The sequence below is a fragment of the Pinus tabuliformis genome, chromosome 6 (genome assembly GCF_031772625.1).
Source record: "Pinus tabuliformis cultivar Carrire ecotype Pingquan chromosome 6, CPIR1, whole genome shotgun sequence".
NCBI lineage: Eukaryota > Viridiplantae > Streptophyta > Pinopsida > Pinales > Pinaceae > Pinus > Pinus tabuliformis.
The window spans coordinates 212,203,249-212,227,989 of record NC_142292.1 but is presented as its reverse complement, the minus strand read 5'-3'; the positions used below and the strand labels follow the sequence as shown (position 1 = coordinate 212,227,989).

The 24,741-nt window shown below is 35.8% G+C and overlaps 1 long non-coding RNA gene across 1 annotated transcript; it reads left to right on the top strand.

Moving 5' to 3' along the window:
• Positions 1–13,493: 13,493 nt before the first annotated feature.
• Positions 13,494–14,408, top strand: LOC149258209 (uncharacterized). The gene is made up of 2 exons (XR_016246016.1): positions 13,494–14,122; positions 14,264–14,408. It is a non-coding gene; the product is annotated as an uncharacterized LOC149258209 (long non-coding RNA).
• Positions 14,409–24,741: the final 10,333 nt, after the last annotated feature.

Here is a 24,741-nt window from a genome sequence, read left to right as displayed (position 1 = left end):
ATTGGGAGGCACGTTCATAGAGTGGAGCTTGGAAGGCGGATTAGAGTTTCTGGAAGCAGGAATTCCCTGTGTTTCAAAGGCGGGTGGTGGGGGTTTGACATTAGTTTCTTAGAGAGTCAAGCAATAATGGCAACATCAGCGGTGTAGACTGCAGGGGAGTCAGTGGAGAATCGAGTAAGCTCAAAAATCCTCTTGTGTTTTCTTATATCGGGCCTTCTTTCGAGAGGGTTGGAGGACATTGTCATTAGCAGTGGTATTCGGGGAAATGAGGGCTTGAAATCATGCTTGGTTACAGACCTGGTGCAAAATGAAGTCGGTGGGGGAAAAGGTTGAACAGATCTCATGCATGCAAGAATTCGTTGATCCAGAAGGCCAGTGAGGCGACTAATCTTTGTGAAAACTTCAATTTGAAAGCGAAGACAAGAGAGGTCTTTCTCCAAGAGATTTAGGTACAAACAAAAGGGGTGGGAGCAGATTCAACTTAAATCAGGGGGCAGAGAAGGGTGGTTGGTCCCTCTTCGGGAACATTGATATTTGAAGATGAAGGTTTCCAAAGTTTTGGAACCTAGGAGGTGGGGGAGTGGCTTCAGAATTTAGACCCAAGGGAGGTGGGGTAGCATATAACTCCTGGGGTTTTTACTAGTTGGAAACGAGTAGTGAAGCAGCGGTTAGGGTCGTTCTTTGAGGAAGGGAAAGATGTGCGGGAGGGTTAGTCATTTTTAGGAGCAACTGGGAAGGACCAGAACACCGGTGCGAAGAGGAAGAAAGGAAAAATTATAAAGAAGAAGGTGACATGCCTGAATTTAGTTATTGGGGTCGATATCCAGATTGATAAAGCCATGGAAGCCTCAAAATTAACACTGGTTGGAAGAGAAAAAGGTAAACAATACTCAACAAATTACATATCAGAATGGATAGCCAGGGCATGGAGCGAGGCACCAGATTATCAAGTTGAAGTGACAACTTTTCCTAGGCGCTGGTTCATGGTAAAATTTTGTAAGGGTGAGACAATGGAATGGGTTATGAAGCGAAACTGGTGTTTTGGGAGAGCGCCAATTATTTTCAAGAGGTGGACACCTTTGTTCGATGCACAGAGAGAAATGATTACAGAGATACCAGTATGGGTTCGATTACCGACTCTACCCCTGCAACTCTAGATGGGGGATGTTTTCAAAGCGATAGGTAACACTCAAGGTTTTCTCCTAGAGGCAGATATGTCATTCGTGGAAACAAGAAATAGGAGTATGGCTCACATTTTGGTAAGATTGGACCCTAAGGGTTTGGCAGAGAAAATTCATCTTCAACTTCAAGATTACTCTTACTCTCAGCTCATTGATTATGAGCAGTTACCCTTCTGATGTCATAAGTATGGACATTTAGCGTGGGATTGTCCTTTGGGGTTCATAAGGAGAAGAAGACATAGAGGCGATCCAGGGTCAAAGGATCGACCTCAGGCTGAAGTGGAGGAAATGGTATAGACAGAGGAATTGGGGAATCAACAGGAGGGTGAGCAGGTGCCGATGGAAATTCAAGATGATCAAAGTGTGCAGACGAAGATAGAGGTCTTTCTAGAGTAGGGTCATCACTAGGATATCCATTAGGAGGCTCACGAGGAGGTGGTTACATTCGACCCTACTCCCCAATCGGCAGGTACTTGTTCTCTCCCCCTCTCCTCTTTTAATGAATCTCTTCAATCTTTTCTCAATATGATCCCTAGCCCTGGTCCCTCCAGGCATGTAATGTTGGTCGATTTGGTTATCGGCTTTGTGCCTTTAGCCTTGGACAATATAATAACCTTTATCTTGGCTCTTAAAATTTCCAAATCTCCTTTTGATGGCCCTGTGTGTTTTTCTCCCCTTGTGGACCTTGCTAAGAAACCTCACTATAATCTTCGTCCCTGGGAAAAGAAGGATTTCCCTCTCGAAGCTATAGGCAGTTTGGGAGACATTCAAGCATTGACATTGCCCCAGAAGACTCGAGGTAGAAAGTCTAATCTATCAAAGGCTCAGTTAAGAGCAAAAATTGACATTGTTGATGGAAACCAATTATCTCTTAAAGGAACGCTTAGAGAAGCCCCAGTTAGGGTTACAAACGATTAATTTGTCCTTCAACTACCGTAGGCTTGCTAGCACCCATAAGAAGCTAGCTCTAAAATATATGTTTCTTAAATATTGTCCTGGTGTTATTATTCTTCAAGTAACTCTTGGAGCTAGCGATGAAGTGAAAAACTCCCTTAGTAAAATGATGTTGAGTTGGTCCTTTATGACGGTTGATACAAAAGGGAGATCTGGGGGTTTGGCTCTAGGAGTCAAAGATAGTAGTGTGAAGCTATTAAACTCTTGGGGATCATTCCTAGTGTTGGGGGCTGAGGTCTACTCACTGGAACTATGCTCAAATTTTCACTCATTAACATTTATGGGTTGCGTTGGGATAGGGTTCTTTTATGGAATAATTTTTTTTCTAAATCCTTTATGAAAAATCCCAATTTAGTTGTGGCGAGTATTTCAATTTTTCTTTGGGATTGTCCAAGACTTGGGGTCCAATAGCCCAAGATGACCCTTTGGTAGATTTCTTTATGAACAAAATTCAGTCAGGAAAGTTTATTGATGTAAATCTATTAAAATATAGACCTACTTGGAGGAATAGGTGAGTGGGGGAAGCCAAGGTAGTGAAGAGATTAGACTGATTTCTACTAAAAGAGGAAATGACTAATCAAACTCCCCTCTTCAGGAACTAGGTAGGAACTGGAGGAGATTCAAACCATTTTCCTATATTGTTGGAGCTAAAAGGGTCCAGTTGGAAGCCTAGGTCTCCCTTCAAATTTAACCCTGCATGGCTCAAAGAGGTCTCTTACGTCATTTTAGTAAAAGAAACCTAGAGGCCATTGGTTAGTCAACAGGAGTCATATTTAGCCCAATCTTTTATGGAAAATCTAAAAAGAATGAAGAGGGAAACGATAGAGTGGGTGAAAGAAAAAAAGATAAGGATGAAGTTGATTTAATCAAGATAGGGGAGGAACTGGATTCATTGGAGAGTCTAGAAGTGGATGGGTATGAGACTGAGGGGAAGAGGGAAAGGATCAAACAGTTGGAGTTAGGAAGAAGGAAAATACTTAATGATATTTAAGAACAATGGAGACTCAAAAGTAGAGAAAGTAGAGCAATATGGCTCGCAGCTGGTGATGAGAATTCAAAATTCTTTCAAAACTATGCAAAAGGAAGGAAAAATTCAAATACTATATGGGGACTGAATAGGGCAAATGGGGGCATAGAAAAATCTTTTGACGATCTGGCCTCTATGGGAAGGGACCATTTCAAAAATTTGTTCAGAGCTCCAAAAGATGTTTCAATTGCAGAGGTTATTCGAGTGGCTCAACTTTTCCCTCGTTATGTGGAGGAGGAAGAAAATGAGATGCTTATGGCTCCTGTGGCAAAAGGGAGGTTGAAGGGGTTTTAAAAGGCATGCATAAAGCTAAGAGTCCAAGGCCTGATGGATGGATTGTGGAATTCTTCCAACATATTTTTGAGTTGATTGGGGAAGAACTTATCGGGGTGGTGGAGGAATCATGTGTTAAAGGCTATGTATATGAACCGTTCAACTCTACTTTCTTGCCTTTAATTCCTAAAACTAATGGTCCCTCATCCTTTGAGGAGTCCAAGCCTATTTCTCTATGTAACTGTATTTATAAAACCATCACCACAATTATTGTTGTTCGTCTAAAAACAATCCTTTCAAACAATATATCCAAGTAACAGTTTGGGTTCCTCAATGGTAGAAATATTCATGAAGCTATTAGGGTAGCTCAAGAGACATTGCATAACATCAAAAGGAGAAGGAAAAAAGGTCTGACAGTTAAAATTTATCTATTAAAGGCATATGGCATAATTAGTTGGATTTGCATCCATATTTTGTTGATGCACCTGGGTTTTAGTATTGGCTTCATCAATTGGGTCATGGGATGCATCTCAAATGTTAGTTTTGCAGTTCTAATAAATGGTGCAACATCCCCCTTCTTACACATCCAAAGAGGGCCTAGACAGGGTTGCCCTTTGTTCCCTCTCCTCTTTTTATTAGCAGCAGAAAGCCTAATTCAAATGATTATGGCCGCAAAATGAAGAGGTGAGATTAAAGGAATAGAAGTAGCAATCAATATGTATATCACACACTTGTTTTTTGTGGATGACATACTTATGTTCAGTGATGGAATTAGAAGTGATATACAATAGTTGAAACTTTCTCTTGATCTGTTTTTGAAAGCAACTGGGATGTGCATAAATGCTCATAAATCAACAATAATACACGAAGGCTTCTCGGGGAATGAGGTAAATAGGATCATCTCGGTACTCCCTTTTGAAGCAAAACCCATGAAGGACAACTTCAAATATCTGGGTTTCCATCTTAAACCTAACACTTACAGGAAATATGATTGACATTGGGTTTTGGATTAAAAACTGTATTTAACACTGGAGCTATAAGTGGCTTTCGAGAGCTGGGAGATTGGTTTTAATTAAATCGATCCTTCTAGCCATTCCGGTCTACTAGATCACTCTCACATGCGTTGCAAAAGACATCCTTACTCAGATTAGAAATGTGTGTGGATGTTTTATTTGGGCTGGATCAAAGGAGGATGTTGTACTTCCTTGGGTAGCTTGGGATTAAATTGCTCATCCAAAGGCCTTGGGAGGCTGGGGTATAGAGGATTTCTCATATTTTGCATCCTCTCTAGCAGTAAAATAGGTGTGGAGGTTATTATCAATGGAAAATATGTGGACGAGAGTAGTGAAAAGAAAATACATAGACTCTGTACTCATTGATGAATGGATGTGCAGTACTAATAAAAAGCCCCTAAATGCATCAACAGTATGGAAGGTGACAATGGACTCTTTCAACATTGTAGAAGATGGCTTGGCTTGGCATGTTGGAAATGGGGAAAAACTCAGAATAGGAATTGATCTGTGGGTGGGGTGCAATGAGGGTTTCACTCTTTCAAGGGAGATAATGGATTGTTTGCACACCCAAGGTGTTCAATTCTTGAATCAGATTGCAAGGGAGGACCTCTCCACAAATTGGCATCAGGGATGGAAAACAATGGAGGACCTACAACTAGAGCCTCCCTGGGAAGAAGAATGGTAGAATTATCTAAGAGAATTGCAATGCACTAATGTTAGGATAAGGGATCACCCATATGTGCTTTGATGGGTTCATGCTCCTACAGGAAAATATACTCCCAAGTATGGTTACAGCTATTTAATGGACAAAAGGGCATGGGGGGTACAGGACTGATGGTGCGAGTTATTGTGGAAACTGAAAATCCTGGTGAAATCAAGACTCTTTTTTTGGTGCATCCTAAAAAACAAAGTACCTACTTGGGATAATCTTCAGAAGTGAAACAAGCATGATCCCGGATGGTGTACTTTAGGCAAAAAATTAAAAGAAATTATTTGACATTTATTCTTAAGTTGTCCTTTCATTAACAAGATTTGGGAGGCCACAGTAAGACTTTTGGGGATAACTCAAACATGGAATGGGCAAATATCTTGGATGCCTGGAAAATATGGTGGAATTCTGCTACAGATGAAAATTTCAAAAATATCCCTTTGATCATCTCTTGGGGCATATGGTTGGCTAGGAACAAGGGCATTTTCCAAGACATCCCTCCCTCACACTCTCTGATTGCAGTTGAATGTGCCTCTATTTTTGCTTTAATCCCTCTGCCATCTCCAAAGAAGACCTCTAGGATCATTAGAGAAGAATAGATTAGACCTGATTTACCATGGGAATATTTTGATGGTGCCTCTGATGCACATAATAGATGTGGGTTGGGGCTAGTTATCCATGTCAATGATCACAAAACTATCAAAGCTTCAGTGGGCCTTGGCTCGGGATCAAACAACTATGCAAAACTTCAATCCTTAAAACTATTATTGTGTTGGCTTATTCAATTGTGGGTGGGATCAGTTCAAATATTTGGTGACTCATTAAATGTTATTAACTGGTTTAATAGAGTACAAAGATGTCAAAATTATATTTTGATTCCAATCTTAGAAGAAATTTTACATTTAAAATTGGGTTTTGATCTCATAATTGTTTGCCACATCTATAGGGAGAAGAATTCAGAAGCAGACCTCCTTTCTAAGGAAGGTTTGCAACAGGTTTTGGGCGACTGGCGCATAACTGAAGTGGAGGATGATAGTATCCGTGTGTTAGATCATCAACCATACATTTTTTTATCAATTTGGCCTGTCAGTAAATGTTTATCTTTTATCAACTCAACTATTTTTGTTGACAATTTTATTGTATATCAAACTCTTTATGGTTTGGTGGATACCAGTGTATATATATATATATATATATATATATATATATATATATATTTGTGTGTAAAAACAGACTATTGTATGGGTCGTTTTCCCCATTAATGGGGAGGCTCAGGAACTAGACATGGATATTATTTTTTGGTATATGGGATTGAGTAGTTTTTGCTACGATCAGTCCCGATGTGGTCTTTCTATGTTTTTGGTGGACATACAATACTCAGAATGCTTAATTGCATCTACAAATGTAATTTTTTATTACCTTAATAGAAAGTTCGATTTTTCCTCAAAAAAAAAAAAAAAAAACCGGTCAAACTTAATTGGTATAAAAAATTAAAAATTAAAATAAATATATCGAAAGGAAAAAAACTTAGGAAGATAAGGTAGGAATCTGACACCTGCTAATATTCCAACCATCATCTCTATTCAGATTTTTATAGGCCTCCTTTCAATTTCCAAGGCCTCTCTAAACTTACGATGATGAAAATGATCAATCCTTGCAATGACCCTAGCCTTATTTAATGGTAGTAGTGTTGAGGTTGTTGGGAGAGCATTAGTTGTATGCTAAGCTCAACAAGTGCAACTTCTTTCAGACATAGATACACTATTTGGGACATGTGGTTTCCAAGGATGGCATAGCAGTGGACCAAGAAAAGGTAAGATCTATCATGGAATGGGCAGCTCCCAAGAATGTCGATGAGGTAAGATATTTCATGGGGTTAGTAGGTTATTAGAGGAGGTTCATCATGAACTTATCACGGATTTCTTATCCTATCACATCATTGTAGAGGAAAGGTAAGAAGTTTGAATGGACAGAGGAGTGTGCAGCCAGTTTTGAGTAGCTCAAGAAGTTGTTGACACATGCACCAGTGTTAAATATTGCATATCCAAACAAAGAGTTTGTAGTATGTACAAATGCTTGCAAGAGAGGACTTGGTGGAGTCCTTATGCAAGATGTATAGGTGGTATGCTATGAGTCACAGAAACTGAATGACCATGAGAAAAACTACCTAACACATGATCTTGAGATGTCAACGATCATACATACATTGAAGATGTGAAGGCATTATCTTTTTGGCAGGAGGTTTGTATTGATGAGTGATCACAATGGGTTGTGGTATCTATTTGACCAACCAAATATGAATGGAAGGTAGGCTCGGTGGTTGGCCACGATCAGTGAGTTCAACTTTGAGATTAGGTATATCAAAGGTAAAGGGAACAAGGTGGCAAATTCTCTTAGCAGGAAGATACAGGTAAATCACATAGCAGCTATGTGCTCCTATGGGACGGATTTATAGGATAGGATCTTACAGGTAGGTTAGAAGGGTGACAGGTATATGGAGATTGTGCACAAGCTGCAACATAGTACAGGTACAGGTAGTAGTATAGGTACACGTATAGGTAATGGTACAGGTTCATGTACAGATGCAGGTGCACGAGATGTGGACTATCATCTCATGATAGATGGATTGGTTACATTTAGGGACATGATATATATGCTAGATAATAGTAAGCTCAAGAAGCTGATCTCGAGGGATTTTCATGCGAAACCATATTTAAGTCACCTAGGTTATCAGAAGACGCTGACAACAGAGAATAAATTCTATTATTGGCTGAATTTGAAGAGAGACATAGCAAAGTTTGTGGCTAGGTGCTTGGATTGTTAGCAGGTGAAGGCAGAGTGTAAGCATCCAGGTGGACTGCTATAGCCGATTTTGATTCTGGAGTGGAAATAGGAGGTCATTTCCATGGAATTTATCACAGGTTTGCCGAGGACAGTGAGACAACATGATTCCATCATGGTAGTGGTGGACAGATTGAGAAAGGTTGTGCACTTCATTCCAGTGAAGTCTACATTCTCAGCGAGTGATGTAGCACATGTCTTCATCAGGGACGTGGTAAGATTGCATGGAGTCCCGAAGAAGATTGTGTCAAACAGGGATGCAAAGTTCACTTCCAAGTTTTGGAAGGAGTTGTTTTCAGGTTGGGGCACAAAGTTGGCCTTCAGTATAACTTATCATCCACAAACAGATGGATAGATTGAGAGGGTCAACAAAATATTGGGGGAAATGTTGATGATGTATGTGATGCATCGACAACAGAAGTGGGAAGAGTATGTTGCACTTGTAGAGTTCACTTACAACAATGGGTATCAAGAATATTTGAATATGGGTATGTTTGAGGCACTGTATGGGTAGAGTTGCAATACTCCCATCAGTTGGAGTGATCCAGTTAACAAGGTGTTGATTGGACCAGACATGTTGGCAGACATGGAGTGGGAAATGTAGGTAATCAAGAAGAATCTAAAGGCAACACAGGATAGGCAGAAGATCTATGTAGATCAGAACAGGTTGTTCAAGGAGTTCCAGGTTGGGGAACATGTGTACTTTCACATCAAAGCGAAGAAGAGATCCTTGCAGATTGGATCATGTGCCAAGCCGGTACCCCAATTTTGTGGACCTTTTAGGATTATTGAGAGGATCAAACCAGTAGCCTATTGACTTGCACTACCTTCAACAATGAAAGTTCATTATGTTTTCCATGTGTCATTTCTTAAGAAGTATGTTAAAGATGTTGATCATGTGATTGACTGGTCTGTATTGTAGGTAGAGTCAGAATTCCAACCGGAGCCTCAGTGTATATTGCAGAGAAAGGTGCTCATGCTCTCGAACTGAGAAATCGAGCAGGTTAAAGTGCAATGGAAGCACTTTGGCCCTGATGAAGCTACATGGGAGGTGGCAGATCAGATGCAGGCTATGTATCCTTCCTTATTCACTGGTAGAGTGGATGCTTTGGTATATGTCTTTGGTATATGTTTTTGTTACATGTTTTGGTGATGTTTGGTATATATACATATGTATAGGGATGTAAATAGCACCATGAGCTATGTTATAAAGCTCCAATAAGCGGTATGGGTGTCATGTCATTATGATGTTATACATGTTAGGTTGGTTTGTTTCTTAGCGGGATGATCATCATAAATACTGCAACGAGCTAGGTTATAAAGCTCCATGAGAAGTATGTTTTGCTTACAACAGCCTTGTTAGTTGTAGGTGTTGTTGAACACCAAGGACGATGTTCCCCAAAGGGGGAGGGTTCTGTAACGACCCTTGTGAAAATTCCATGTAATAAAAGTTAATAAAGGAAAAACAAAAACCATGGTTAATGGGACACTTATTCCAAGTTGGATGTTGGGCAAAACATTCTAGTGGGTGTTCATTTGGTTTATTATGGCTAAGGAAATTAGAAAAGGCAATGGCTAAGGCTTTGGAAAGGAAAATGGAAATTTTAGCACATTTACTTATGAAACTAATGGAAATTAGGAGAAAAGGAAGGTGAAAGGTCACAGGTTGCATGTGAGGAGGAAATTGAAGGAAAATAATGGAAAATGAAGAAAATAGAGGCATAATTGATAAAAGGCTTCTGGGGATCAATTGGTACCTTTTGTCAGTTTAGTTTTGGAGCTCTCTCATTATTCTCTCTCTCTCTCACTTTTGGACACAAAGTTTTCTTGGAGCACTTTGGCATTAGATCAAGAAAGGCAAAGAAAGCAAGAGGAAAGAAGGAGCAAGCAAGGAAGAGTATAATCAAGAAGCTACAACAGGATTCTTTGCAGGTATCGATTTGCATGTGTGTTTTCCTTACTAGATTTGGCATGTAAGATATTGCATGTGGTTCTTTTCTATTATGGCATAAGTTTTGCTAGGTGTGATAGTGTTTTCATCTTAGCCTTGTCATTTTCAAATAGCCCTAGTTTGATGGGGTTCTCATGTTTTGGTTGAGATGGATTTCCAGATGGATTCAAAGCTGAGTGAGGTGGATCTATGAATAGTAGAACACATGGCCTAGTAACACCTGAACCAGATTGTGGGTTGCGGTAAAGCCAATATTTTTGTTGCTTCGGTGGGCTTAGGAACCCTCGACTGATTAATGAGGGCATATACGGTAAATCATAGAGGTGGTTGCCCTTGATTAGGCCTAGGAATCCTTGCCGTGAATGGCGGGATGTACGGTAAATCCTAGAGGGTGGAGTCTTGGTTTAGGGCCTAGTGATCCCTGGATCGGATTGTGGATTGCGGTAAAGCCTGAGAGGTTAGGAGACATGAAAACTCCTCATGGTGTAGGTGGAGAATCCGGTGGCATCCATGCTTATTTTGGCCTAGTGATCTGGTGGAGATCATGGTAAAGCTTATTATTACATGTTGATCGTTTTGGCCTATTGATCCGATGTTGATTGCGGTAAAGTCTGGTTTTTAATGATAAGGGTGATGTGGTTTAGCCTCAGGATGCCCTGGTTGGTTCTTTTGATTTAAGTCCCACATTCAAGCTTGGAATATGGCATGTCGGTGAATCACTGAAGAGAGAATTGGCTCCGCCATTCTATGGTCGGGTGGAATGTGGTGGTCCCATCTTGGGTTGGCCTTTACATTCATTAATAAGAGGTTCTTTCCTTGGTATCTTATGTGTAAATGTATTGGTCTATATGTGGATTCTATGGCTGAGGTATTCTTGATATATTTTTTGACATTATGCTGGTTATAAGCATGTATTATGACACTGATGATGTATGGCTCTCCTCCCGTTTTGATTTGTAAATGAATGGATAATGTATATATGACCTAATAGATGAAGATGCAATTAACGATATAAAGGAACAATGCTTCTTAGTGATTCCTAGATAAGTATGAGACCCATGTGCTCAGATTTGTTGTTTACTCCTGTATATTACATATTTGTGACATGTTTGACGAAATGCTTGTCATGGCTAGTAGGGGTCCAGTCAATTCCTTATTCAAGTAATTGCATTTATATCATATTCTATTGTTATATTTCAGTTCTGAAAGTGTCATTGAGTTATGAGCAGTGACCTGGGCTTTGGGCCTGAAAAGGTGGCTCAAATCTTGGAGACACAAGCATAACATAAGGTAGAAAATTCCCTAGACGCATGCATACCCATGTTGTGAGAGCGTCCGGAGCCTCCTGGACGTATGCTTGACCATATCAAGGGAGCGTCTGGGGGTTCAATGGTCTAAAAATTCTGTTGGTCTCAGGGGTTGGTTACCTCAGTGGTTGGGATGGCTCTTGGGAGTTTTGTTGCTAATGTGGAAGGCTTGTATGGTGTGTTTATGCCGATTCCACTTCCTTAAGGTCACCTAGGAGGTTGAATCCCATTATAGTGGCCTTTCGTCATATATTTACCTTGGTTGGCCGATTACTTGGGTAGATGTGGGATGAGGGTGTTACAGAAAGGGATCAGACCAAGATTCTCCTTTTTCCCCAACTCCAACAAGATTGGTCTATCATTGGATTCTTTGGAGGAAAGATTCGACGAATGAGGATCAGTGCCCTAAAGAATCCATGAAATATGAAGTAAGAATAGCTCGAGCCTGGTTGTGATATGACTATCGCCTACCCTTCTATTAGACCAATTATATTTCCCATTTTGAGGAATAACGTCTACCAAATCCCATTCCGCCATGAGATCTTCGATATTTTCTCTAAAAGGATCCTTGATTATATTCCCACCTTTGCGTTTAGAAGAGTAAATTATGGTGTTGAAATCTCCCCCCCACGATCCCCTGTTGATGCCAGTTTCTAGATTTAAGAGGGAGCAAATTTTCCCAAAATTCTTGCTTCTCAACATACATCGTTGGAGTGTATACATTAATAGCCTTGAATCATTCTTTGGTATTCTTCATTTCTAACTCTACTCCCAACCAATTAACATAATTTATGAATTTTATCAATATAAATTGATCCGTTCACCAGAAGGTTCCCAATCTTTTAGAAGCACCTTTGGAGTTTTTCCCAATACCTTCACACCCTTTCCAAAAAATCTATGAGATTTTCATCAAATCTTCTTCTTCGATTTTTGTTTCCAGCAAGAGAAGAATATCTGGTTGTTCCTTCTTTACTATATCATTTATCGAGAGCGCTTTAGAGGGTCCTCCCAAACCCTTTATATTCCATGAGATTACCTTCATTTCAAGAGAGTCAAAGCTGATTTTGAAGGCCCCTCGTTCGATCCCTCTACACCTTTTTTCCCAAATGTTTTTAACAGATCAAAAATATGGAGTTGGCTTCCCAACTTCTTGTTTTGTTTGGCTTTCGATTCCTTGATTTCCTTTTTGGAATGTTGTCATTTTTTCTTGGCATTGCTACCCATTTCGTAACCACTATTATCTTCACTCCCCTCCTGAGAATGTGACATGTTTCTCATGATAATTTTTCACGGCCCCTCCTAGGGCTCATAAATCTTTTTGTCGGGGACGAGGGTTGAGCTACTTGACAAAGGACTGGGCCTCCCTCCTGTTGTAGAATCTGAGAAGCTTGGTTCTCTCCCTCCCTAATTTTTTCTACTACTTCATTGAGCTCACCTTCTTCCATTGTTTCTTCCTCTACCATTACTTTGGCCTCCTTTGATGGAGGATCTTGCAAGGGTCTGGCTTCTAGGTTTTGTAGCACACCAAATGGGTTTACTGAAGTTGAGGGTCTACTGTTGGGTTGTGATTTCCTATTAGTCATTAGACCTTTTGTAGAACACCGGGGGAAGCAACACTAAAGGAGCCAATTCTATTCGCTTCACAAACTTAGAAGAATTCGAAAATGATCTTTGTTTTTGCAATAGGGAGGAGACTAGCGCCTGAAAAGTAACTACCTCATCCTGAGGAGGGGGAGAGGCCCCCTTCGAGGGAGCCATGGTTGTTGAAAGCAAAGGGATGACCGAATCAAAGACACCGCACAACTAAAGTTTCAAATAGAACTTATGAGCAACATTAAATTGCATTAAAAAATTATTAATTTATAAAAAAAATATATTAATAATTTAAAATTTTAAACCATCTTTTGTAAAATTAAAAAAACTAAATATCCACATACATTCACATAATTTATATAATTGGTTCTCATGCATCCAAACTTTAGTCATTGTTCCATTCTTAACTGTTACCAAATAAGCCACTCAACGCAATATTTATATAATACCTTAACATAATAGGACATAATAGATATATATACATCATTAGTTTTACCTCAAATTAAATAATATATATTTAGCTTGAGGATATAATTTTGATTATTATTTTCAAACGTATTAACATATATCCTAATGGCTGCATATACTTTGATGCTTTCTTTGTTTGAAATTCAATAGCATTTTACATCTGTAGGGTGACGCGGCCAACCGCGTAGATAACCTGGCAGGTTTATGGAATGTTCTAGATTTAAGAGACGGGAGCAATCGACCGGTGAAAGTTTCAAACAAAGGGAGAAGAAGGTGCCGATTCTATAAGGTCAGCGGCATTTCGAGCCCATAAAATTGAATTGAATTCAGGCAGGGAGGCAAAGACGTGGAGGAACAAAACCCCAATCCAATCTTAATCGTCCCCTGTCCGGATTGAATTTCTTGATTTATTGAACCAGAGCGCCTGCAGATCACAGCATACAGATCCGGCATGGCGTTCTGTAATTTGGGGATGGAAATGAAGAACAATAATTTAACAATAATTGTGCTAATCGTGTTCATATGCTTTCCTGCAATGGGGCTGCTAAGATCCAGCCATGGATTAGCCTGCGACGCATCACCCTGCAGATCGGGAATAGCGAACGACGCGTGCTGTCAAGCAATTGCTCAGAGCGTAGACAAGGGAATGTGCAGTTTCTTGTGCCGATCACTGAATCAATGGGGGTATTCTTCACTTCCCTCTAAATGCGCCGCTACTGGCCGCTGCAAATCTTGTTCTGTTTGCACTTGTACTACAAGAGATTTCGAATTCCCTCTCGATGAAGAATTATGACACACACACCAGGTTTGTTCCGTCTCAATAATCAAAATATTTTACCATTTAAATTCTTTAGTTTTGTATTCATGTTGAAGGATTCGGTTTCTGAAGTCACTCATCCAAAATATTTTACCATTTAAATTCTTTAGTTTTGTATTCATGTTGAAGGATTCGGTTTCTGAAGTCACTCATCCAGATTTGGCAAAACCTGGACAGCAAAAATCATTAAAAATAAGAAGTTTTGAGTTAACTGGATTCGATTGCGCGACCTATTATAAGTTTATTTGGAAAAGAGAAGACTGTGACCAATTTTTATCTGGGCTCTGTGCGAAAATTTTGTTGTTCAATTATGCTGGGTTTTGACTCAAAAGTAATTTTTTTGGGTAGTGTTTTGTAAAAGGTAATTTTTAAAATTTGTTATTATATTATATATAAATGTTTTCATTTTGGACAAAATGTTTGTTTTAATGTTTCATTATTTCTAACAACTAAATTGCATACGTGTCACCTTTGAATTCAAAACTTTTTCTGACAAAATCCATTTACTCTTTCATGGTATCACCTGCATCTTTAAATTCAAAACTTTTTATTACAAAATCCATTTACTCTTCATGAAATGCTTTTCTGTATCATCTACATTTTTATTCTGTTGGCTGGGCACGGATTAAAGTCTGCAAAGTCATTATGGGTTTTTTTTAATGAAGTAATAACACGTCTCCTTCAAACTGTAATAATAATAATAAAAATGCCCAGTGAAACAATAAAGTCCTGCATATATGTATATATATTTTTTTCATAAAATATGCAACTAAAAAATAGTTTGCTTCATTTCAAATATAAAAAAGTCCATTCTTTAAACGATTTTCTAAAATTTGAATTAACAATTTTGTTAACAAAAATTGCCATCTGACATATTTATCGTTTTTTAAATGAAATAAAAAAAATATAAACACATATCTATGTTAATTATTTCATATTTTTATTTTAGTACATGTATTATATAAGCTATGTTTTCAATTATCAAAAGATTTGTAAAATTGTTTCTTATTAACTAGTTTAGATCTATCTAATTCTGGATCTATTAATCCTAGAGAAGGGTCAAATCTTTTGTGGTGTAAATTTCTTTTTTGAGTGCAAAATTTGAGGAAATGTTTCCAGCTCGAGAGATTAGATTCCTTTTGGTACTTAATGGATTTAGAGTTAATAAGATGCATCTAGGATGGTTATAAGCACGATAGTTAAGACAATCTACTTGAAGCTCTTTTGTTACACTCTAAACCTAATAAGATCTTTTGTTATACCATAAAACACAGTAAGAATATATATACCTCTATTTTTCCAAGAGTCGAGGATATTAAGTATTCTTGGTTTATCCTAGGTTTAATTTTATTTTTAATGTTATCATTTGATCTCTTAAATAAAACTCAATAACAATTGTATCTAAAGTAAATTGTTATAAACATTTGAGAGACATATTCTACTGAATTTTAATGTGGAGGTTAAAACCAACGATTGACACGGTTTAAACTTAGAAACACCAATAAATTTTAATGCAGACAAAAGAATATAAACAAAATGTAAGACTTTTTCATGTTCGTGTTTCTCTTCACGTACAAGAGTAAAATTTCAAACATATAAAATAAAATATGAAAATATCTTATCTTTGAAGGCTATGTAACAAAGTGAGCATAGTTGTTTTTCCCAAATTTTACCTGGGAGACATGCATCCTTGGTGCTTTAAAGTATTCATGCAATGTGTCTCCAATGGGTGTTTTTTTTGTCGAATAAGAAAATTACTCACTGTTATGATATTTGTTGTGGAAATTAGGATTTATTTTGATCTAGCTAAAAATGTTTATTGCAATGAATTTCTCAAATCAGAGAAGCTTTTAGTGAGGAATACCTTTAAATAGGTTATATCAGAGAAGAATACCACTGGAAAAACTATGGGTTGTGAAAACCTAACCCAAAAAACCCAATTTGTAAATTTACTATTTTATCTCAATTTTATTTTAATTATTAATTATTAATTTTATTTCTGAATTCAGGTTTCTGTGATCCATAAGGAATTAAGAAAAGTCTTTCGGTAGAAATCACATAACAATTTTTTTTGGCCTAAGCGTATCGAACCAACCAGTGTGATTCATCATCAGGACCAGAGGTAGTGGCAGACCATGGCAAAGGCTTAAATAGAGAGCAATGTTGAGAGCATAATTAGAAATTATGGTCTCTACGTTGTTCTATATTTAAGCCTTTGCCATGGCCTGCCTCTTCATCTAGTATTGATGATGAACCACATTGGTTGATTCAAAACGTGTCGGCCAAAAATTTATGTTATGTGATTTCTACCGAAAGAATTTTCTTATTAATTTTATTTTATTTCTATTTTTTATATTTTTTTTTGATGTAATTTAACCATTAGAGAAGACTATAATGGGAAAAACCATGGGTTGTGAAAACTGGAGTTCAAAAACTTGCGTCAATAAATTTAATATTTTATCTCAATTTTATTAAAAAATTTAATTAAATTTATTTATTTATTTATTTTAAATGTAAATTCACCATTAAATAAGAGTACAATGGGAAGAACCATGGTTTACAAAACCTGAAGCCAAAAATCTTTTGGTAAATTTAATATTTTTATCCTAATTATTTATTTATTTATTTCTTTTATCTTTATTTTATATATATATATATATATATATATATATATAGTGAAATGGAATTGAAGATCAGGGTGGAGATGGAGGCGTTTCAAGCACTTAGGGTTTCAGCAGACAATCTCAGCGCCGCCGCAGACCCAAAAGATCTGATATGCTTTGGATCGGTTAGATGCATGGTCGCGGGGTATTACGAGCTCAATGCCATACATGGGTCATGGATCGGATATGCAGATGGAAAGGTTTTCTATGAATCGAACCATAGCAAACTGAAACCGGTGCGGTCCTCTTTTTTCAGGGTGCAGATAGTTTACCTCACGGCGGCACCGAAAATCTTTTGTCCGGAGTTTTTTACTCCAAAACAAACGGCTTTTACCCTGTCCCGTCTTGATACGCCAGCATACGAGAATGCTTTGTACAAATATGTCTGCGGTTATGGAGAAAAGAGGCACATGCCAGATCCCAGGTCCTGTTTTGGTACGCCGTGGTTTCGATCTGCAGATCTAGGGCGGATTCCAAATGGCAAAGTCGCAGATCAAGTATGGGGTGGGAGCAGGGACCTGGTTTCGCTGTGTTCTGAGGCCCCTATGAGCTCTGCAGCGCAGATCTGGGCTCTTACCACCTCGACGCAACTTCTCAACAGAGGGCTCGAAGACTATGCCATGCAAATGAGCGACAGCCCCAATAGTAGACCCGATCTGGGAAATGGCATACTAGATCGGGCCAAACCTTGCAGAACTGGGGTAGACTTACCAGATCGGGCCAGATTCAGGCAGAAGCGAAATGGGTTTTCGCCAGATCCAGAAAATTCCGAAAAACAGGTTTTGACCAAGACAGATATAGCGGATTTGAAGCAAATCTTCATCAGATCAACAGAAGGAAGACACGTTTGCGTGCAGATCTGGGAACAGATGAGTATTCGTGAGTTAAAAAAAGAGATCCAGGACAAACTCGGAATCCCAACTGCATTACAAATCCTTTTATTTTCAGGGTTTTGCATGCAGGATCAACACACACTTCAGCACTACAGGGTTGCGAGGGACTCAACAATCATACTCAATCACCGATTGCGAGGAGGATCTAAGGGATCTACCTCAAAACCTACAAGCTCATACCGCGATGCAGCAAAAGGGAAAGAGCCTTCAAAGGGGAAAGAATCAATAGCTGTAAATGCACCTCCAGGACAGTATATCGTGGATCAAGTGCCAGAGAGCCCATCTATCTCTTTGGATTTACCAGAGGTAAAGTACATATTCTCAGATCTACAGAAAAATGCTGTTATATGTAGATTTAATGGTTTCTGGCCTAGAACCGATGCATTGTACCAATGGATTCACACGGTCTGGACAAAAAACTGCCAAATTCATCTATGCTCTAAGGGTTTCTTCATAGTAACTTTTCTCGAAGGAGAAGAAAAGGAAAAAGTTCTCAATGAAGGGCCATGGTTTTGGGGCAGTGCGGGACTGTTTGTTACTCCATGGTTCCCGGAGTTTGATGCTAATACTATGGTGGTATCAAGGATGCCTGTATGGGTAAGGCTGCATAATCTTCCAATACATTTCTGGCACTCCAAGGCCTTAATAGTTATAGGGAATACCCTGGGCAGAACATTAAAGATTGATACAGAGAGACACATAAAAGGAATCTTTACTTTTGCTAGAATATGTGTCGAGGTAGATCTTAGCCAAGGTCTACCTGAAAGCATCATTCTGAACTTCAACAACTCACAGTGGAAACAACCGTTGGATTATGAGAATACAGCCTTCAGATGCAGGGGATGTCAACAAACAGGTCATTTGTACAATGCATGTAAAAGCCTCAACAAGAGCAAGCCACAACAAAGGAAGACCAAGGGTTGGCAGAACATAGATGAGGTTGCAAAGAAGAGAGCCGCGGGAAGGAAAGCCTCTTCGACACCAGAGGTTGAAGAATCAGAAGCAGAAGAGGATGATACCATCATAGAGGAAGCGGAAACAGGGAATCAGAAGGAAAACATATCAGAAAACAAGGCACCACAACAGGTAGAGACCCACCAAAATCAGGCAGAGCTAAAAAGCATGGATCAAAGCATGGGAGCCAACAAACGGCATCACCACTCAGATACCTCAGATTCAGACAAAGAAACAGGCACACAGAATGCAGGAACACAGCTAGTCATTGCTTCGACCGAGCCCACTCAAGGAGAGTGGCGTAAGGTCGAAAAGAAAAAAGGGAGAAAAACCTGAAGTGTGAGTCTTTACTCACTGCCGGATTTTCCCCTTTTTTCCTGCTTTTCTCCTCTTCTTCTTTCTTCTTCTTTGTGCACGTTAGTCTTCTAACGTTGTGTAACCAAGCGAGCCCATGAGGTAGATTGTGAAATGCTTCATTGCATCTACTAGTGTAACTTTTCATTAATTTCTTTAATAAAAAGTTACCGCTTTTTCCTTGGGAAATATATATATATATATATATATATATATATATATATATATATATATATTTATTTATTTATTTTTTGTGAGTCTACATTTTAAAAATATTCACATATTTAGCTCCTACACATATAACATCTAATACCTACAAATCTACCTTATACTAACCTCTCCGCGAAAAAATAAATGTGAAAAATATTTTTTCACAAAATTGTAATTTGGGAAAATTTATTTTTAACACTAAAGTTATTTATTATTATGTAATTAATAAAAGTTTCAATATTAATTTTTTTTTTTAAGTTAAAAATAAAATTAATATTCTTATTATTTTTGATCCCAATCTTTTTATTAAAACTGAAAGTAATTAATATAATATAAAATTATATTTAAATACTTAAATTGTAAACCTAATATATTTTAAATATAAATATATTTAATACATTTAAATTTAAGTTTTTGTGAGCTATATTGTATTCTGTTTTTTTTTTTTGTTTTTTTGTTTTTTCGATAAAAATCACATTGAAATTGTTAGGTTAATGTGTTTGGAACCACCTAGTGGTTCACCATCATTAGGATTAATATGAAAAGTCTAAAAGAGAGAGAGAAAATTGATTTGTAACGGTTGTAATATAATAGTCAAAAATGTATTTTAATAAAAGATACTAGTCAAGGGTGAAGTAACGTTCAAAAACAAAATAATAGATAAATTAATATAAATATTATATTGATATAAATTAATAGGGCATAGTCTAACATATACATGAAATAGTCTTTTCACCAAAATTCGACAATATAATTTCAGGATTTTTTGTTATTTAAAATACATTTTAAAATACATTTAAAATACTTTTTGAATGCATAAATAGATTCACGTTGGGGCACTCAAATTATGCAAATTAAATAATTTAAACTCAAATTTTTAAAAATCTCTATCAATTTTTTATTAAAATTAACAAGAAAAAATGTCGTGAAAAAAATCATTTTATCTATAAATTAAACTACACCAATTAATAATATTATCACTAATAAAATATAAATAACAAAATATATAAATATATAATCAAATGTCAAACTATATTAATATAAATTTATAATATTGAATATATCAATATCTAAAAAAAATCCAATCAACTAAAAGCAAAACTTAAAATAATAATAATAAAATTAATAAATTATTATACATAAACTCATAAATATTTACTAAATTGTATATATGTATCAGTAAATATATTTGATATAGAACAATATCAACTAAGTTTGTAAAATACAAATATACAAAGAAGACCAAAAGTTAAAAATAAAATAAATAAATAATAAAAAATAAAAAATTAAATTAAAATCAAATAATTAAGGGTTTTTTTTATAAAGAGGGATTAGTTATCACGAAAAAAAAGGAAGAAAGATTTTAAGAAGAAAGAGAAGGGATCCAACAATTATTAATATTCTAACCATCATCTATATTCAAAGTATTTGGTCTTCTTTCAATCTTAATGGTCTCCCTCAACTTCCAATGATGGAAATGATTGATTCTAGCAATGGCTTGGGCATTTTCAATACAAATATGGTGTTTTGTCTTACCATGTTTGAGGTTAACAACATGCTCATGAATCTTTTGTTTTATGGACTAGTCAGTTTCTCTGATGTATGTGGCCCCACACCTTTCAAATCTTTAGGGTTAAGAGGGTATTTAAGAGATCTAAGCATGCTTCGAATGGTGTTAAGCATGCTTCGAATGGTGTTAGGGAGCCTAAAGATTGATTTTTATTTGATTTTACTTTTAATTTTTAATTATTTATTTATTTAATTTATAATTTATAATATTGTTTGTATATTTTTATTTAAGATATTGATATTTTTGTACTTAGATTTTTTAACTTTCATTATTATAAGTTTTATATAGATTTTTTTATTAATATAGTTAGAATTTAATTATTTATTTATATATATTTAGAAAATGATATTTAATTTTAGTGTATGGTTATATATTTAGATATTTAATATTGAGTTTGATTATTTTTCATATATTGATATATTTTTATTAGTATAGTTTGACTTTTGATTATATATTTTGACATTGATATTCTATTAGTTCATAATATTATGATTTATTTTATTTGTTTCTATTTATTTGTTTATTATTATTATTATTTAGAATTTTTGGATTTTTTTTCATGATTATATAAATTTATCTATTATTTTCTTTTTGAACGTTATTTTTGACTGGATATTTTTTAATTAAATTTCAGTTTTGACTGTTTTATTCCAATCGTTACAAATCGCTACATTATTTAATTTTAAATTTCATTTTTGACTGTTATATTCCAATTGTTATAAATAGCTACAATATTTAATTTCAAGCTAAGATTTAGTCTTGATAATAAACTACACTAGATAGTTGGAAACATGTCAACCAAACATTTTCAATATAATTTTTACCAAAAAAATTTCTTAAATATATTTATTACATTTTTAAAACTATTAAATTAAATATAAAACATATCATTAAATTATAAATATCTACACTATTAAATTTTAAAAATAAATTATACAATGATAATAAAAAATTAAAATATTATAAGATAACACAAATTCTATTTAAGTAGCCAAATTCTATTTGTGTCATATTTTATATTAGGGAGAAAATTTACTTTTTTCAGCCTTGAAAATCTGAAAAATAAAATAAATATTATTAAATCAGCAACAATGTGTTTGACTTCCATAAATAAACTCCCCCTGCCTTAAAATAAAATAATATTTAAAATTTGTGATATAAAAGGAATTGAGTTTGATATTAACGTTACCTATCCAATTTTATAATATTATTATTTTCCAAAATTTTCTCATTTAAAATATCAAATATCTGGGTACATGCAATTTCATAATATTTATATGTTTCAAATTATAATTAACATCCGCTGCAGAGCCTTTACTATCGTAACTTAAACCTTAATGCTTTGCACTGCCTAGTTAACCTGCCAATGAAGCCGATCTGGTTGTTCAACACAAAATAGCACGCATACACAGAGACAACAAACACATATAATTCAGAGAATGTATATATATGATGATGATAGCCACAGAAAAACTTCAATGGTTATATATACAAGATAATAATTAATTAATTAATTAATTATTATTATTATTTTTTCACGGGTAATTTCTTTCGAGTCCCTTGCACACCTCTCAAAATCCTTCTCTCCCTTTTTCTATAATCTCCTCGCTTGTGAGAACTCAATTACATATGAAAAATATTTTCGATAGAGTTTTCGTACAAATCTAACCAATTCAATTTAATTCCTAAATTGTCTAACAAATTCTTGATTTAACTAGTAATCTCATCTACATAGAAATTAAGTGACACACATCTAAATTCTTAACAAATTAAATTCTTTTTAGACTATAGCCACGAAGATAGTATAAATTAAATGGCATAAGAAATCCAACTTCCCTTAAACAAATTAGGGAACCAATTCCTTTAGTAAATGGGTTTTGACCCAAGAAGCAAAAAATGATCTCGGCTTGTAGATGCTTCTACATCATACTCTTGGGGAAGAAAATAATTGTTTGTCAGCTTCTCAACACTTGTTCCATATTTGATAATATTTGTCGTTGTCATTCATGTAGCATATTTTATTGATTGTTGTTTCCATTTAACCAGATACTAAAGATACTCTTTACCATTGGTTTTCTTGACTACTTTCTGAGTCAATCTTGCTTCAATTTATTTCTAAGTTGATTTGGGTAGTTGTTTCTTCCACTTGTTGGTCTAATATTCATCACTTACAGGTGCACCTGCTATAATATTGTATGATTCCTTGAAGGGGTACATGTTGCTACATTGAAAATTGGTGATATTCCAATGTCCTTAGGAAATTCCAATTCAAAAGCATTGGTATACAATTTTCTCAAAATTTTACATGGACCAACTTTCTTGAGTTTAAGTTTTTTATATGTCCATACAAAAAACTTATCCATTCTCAAGTATGTCTTTATCAGGTCACCGACTTTAAAGTCTAATTTTCTTCCTTTCATGTTTGTTTTATATTTATACTTGTTGTTGTTCCCTTGCAATTGTTGCTTGACTCTTTCTTACAACTCTTGCATACTCACTACAAAATCTTCACCATCTACACTTTTGAGCTCTTGCTTTCCCAAATTTCTTAGTTCATACACTCCCCTAGGGTGCATTCCATACAATATTAGGTGAGACATTGTAAGAAAAAATAGTTTGAGTAAGTACATGATTCCACTGTTTGGGATATTCATTCACCATAATCTTCAAATTATTTCCTAAACTTTTATTCAGCGCCTTTGTCTATCCATTTGTTTGTGGGTGATAAGTTGAACTAAAGTTCAAATTAGTGCCTAATTTCTTCCACAAGGTGTTCCAAAAGTGGCTTGTAAATCTCATATCCTTATCTCATACAATGCTTCCAGGCAACACATGCAATCTTAGAATTTATTTAAAAAATATAGATTTGCAACAATGCTTGCATCATTAGTTCTTGTACAAGAAATAAAATGTGTCATCTTAGAAAATATGTCCACAACAAAAAATGGAATCATTACCTTTCTATGTTTGAGATAATCCCAAACAACGACCATGCTAAAAGAATCCCAAGTCCTACTAGGGATTGGTAGTGGCTGGTACAATCCTACATTCTGCATTCTCCCTTTTGCTTGTTGACATACTCTACATCTTTCCACAAACCTTTTCACATCAACTTGCATATTTGGACAAAAAAAATAAATTAATATAACAAAGGTTTTACCAACTCAAAAGTGTCCACTGATCCTCCACTGTGCTTATCCTTTATTAAGTTGTTCCTCATGGAAAATCTAGGTATGCAAAGGTTTACTATCATAGAACAATAAACCTTCCTTAATCATATAACTTGACCATTGAGTTGTATTCATGCTCACTGGGATTTCATAGGCTGCATATGCTTATTTGAAGTCTATATCACTTTTATACATTTCCTTGAGTTCTTCGAGTCCTAAGAAATTGATGTGAAGTTCTTGTAGAATTGAATTAAATCTACTTAAGGTTTCAACTACTTTATTTGATGACTTGCTAGCATGTTTAATTACAAAATTAAAGTTCTGCAGAAATTCCACCTATTTGGCATGTCTCTAATTCAAATTTGGTTGGCTACTAATGAACTATAGAGCATATTGGTAAATAAAATAAATTCATTCAACATGAGGTAATTCCTCCACTTTTTCAAAGTTTGAACAATCACATAAAAAATATTTGCCAGGGGAAGAATATTTTTTCTTTGCTTCATTCACCTTTTTACTGAAGTAAGCAATTTTCTTTCCTTCTCGACTTAAAATAAATCTAATGGTAGTTCCACTTGCATCTATTTCAATATGAAAAGATTCACTGAAATCTAGTAGGGATAAACCTGATTTCCCAGTAATCTTTTGCTTCAGTAATTCGAATTTTTTATCAGTTGCCACAGTCCATCTAAAATTTTGTTTACTTTCCTTAATAGTTTCTATAATGTGAGCACGAATACTACTAAACTTCTTAATAAATTCTTGTAGAATTTGGAAATGCAATGGAAGCTTC